We start from the raw sequence: 1,349 nt of genomic DNA, 5'->3' as shown, positions 1-1,349 counted from the left end.
CAAAAGAGTGATGTTTCTAAGAGGTGTGGAAAGGAGGTGTCCTTTTCACTGGGCGCTTTGGCGGTCTGGGACAAACCGCCCAGTATCCTCCCCGAGCATTTATATTCATAGGACGTTCACGCGCGCTCCCACCGGGAGTCGTGAACTGCCCAACATCCGCACTCTGTAACGCAGCCTTTATGTTGCAAACACACTTCCGGCAGCTGTATCTCAACCGCATATCCATAGGTACATGTTGCGCAACACATGTGGAAGGGTACCTACATGTATGTATGAATGTAGATGTGTGCGAGCGTATCCCTGTGTGAAAGCGTGCAAATGTAGGCGTGTACATTTTTTTGAGTGAAAGTAATACGAAATGCATTTCGAGTAGAGAATCGGGGAGCAATCGCCACATAACTGAAATGAAAAGTTAAACCAAAAGTCACCTTGAAAGTAGTTGAACGTGTAGCGGAGTGGTAGTTTCGCGGATTTTTTATAAAGAAAAAATAAAATAAAGTGAATTCTAATAATCCGTTTAACCGGAATCGGGCCTGCTAATCCTACTGGATCATACGAAAAGCCGTTTTGTGTCCTGCTACCCGGCAAGTCAAAATTTTTTTAATAAATTAAACACCAAGCAATTGCTTTGGTAAATCAAGAAAACCATTAACATTAACTACGAAAGTAACGAGACGCGATTAAATCCGGGTAGAATATCTATGTATGTGTAACGTCGACGCTGTCACGAGGCCAACGTCAACACCAGCATCGCAGCAGCGCAGCCGAGCGGAGTAGCAGATATAGTTATACGCATGGTTTTTTTTATATGGAAGATTAGGGCACTGAGTTACTTTCTTTGTTTTTTTTTTCTTTTTTGATGTGTATACATCTTTGGTTTCGGTAGGGGTAAAATTTGCGAAGCTGTAACGCATATCCCGGCACAAAATTTGGAAGGGCTTAGCATGTGTATTTCAGCATAAAAATTTTATTTTCATTAGAAGCACCCTGTGTTTGCTTGCCAAATGGTTGCATACATTTAGGCATATGCATAGTAAGAGGAAATTGGGTATTACATCCGATTATTTAAACTCCACACATGCATTTTGATATTCGTAGATGGTGTTAGGCATAGGTTTAGTAGTCTATTTTGATAAAAAAGAAAGGCGAAATTTGAAAAAAATACTGAAATCATTTTAACTGGGACCGTTGATAATTGATGAACATACATGAATATATGTATGTATAATATGCATATGTATGGATGATATAATAGCTCTGATCCAATACTTTTCGTGTAAAATCCTGGAAAAAGGTCAAACAGCAAAATCACTCTCTGAAGTGAGAGTAAAAAGTGAGTAACAGCAAAA

The sequence above is a fragment of the Rhagoletis zephyria genome, unplaced genomic scaffold, assembly GCF_001687245.7.
Source record: "Rhagoletis zephyria isolate East Lansing unplaced genomic scaffold, Rhagoletis_zephyria_1.1 Rzeph_scaffold_05401, whole genome shotgun sequence".
NCBI classification, from domain to species: Eukaryota; Metazoa; Arthropoda; class Insecta; order Diptera; family Tephritidae; genus Rhagoletis; species Rhagoletis zephyria.
The sequence above is the reverse complement of the archived record's forward strand: the minus strand, read 5'-3'. Positions refer to the sequence as shown.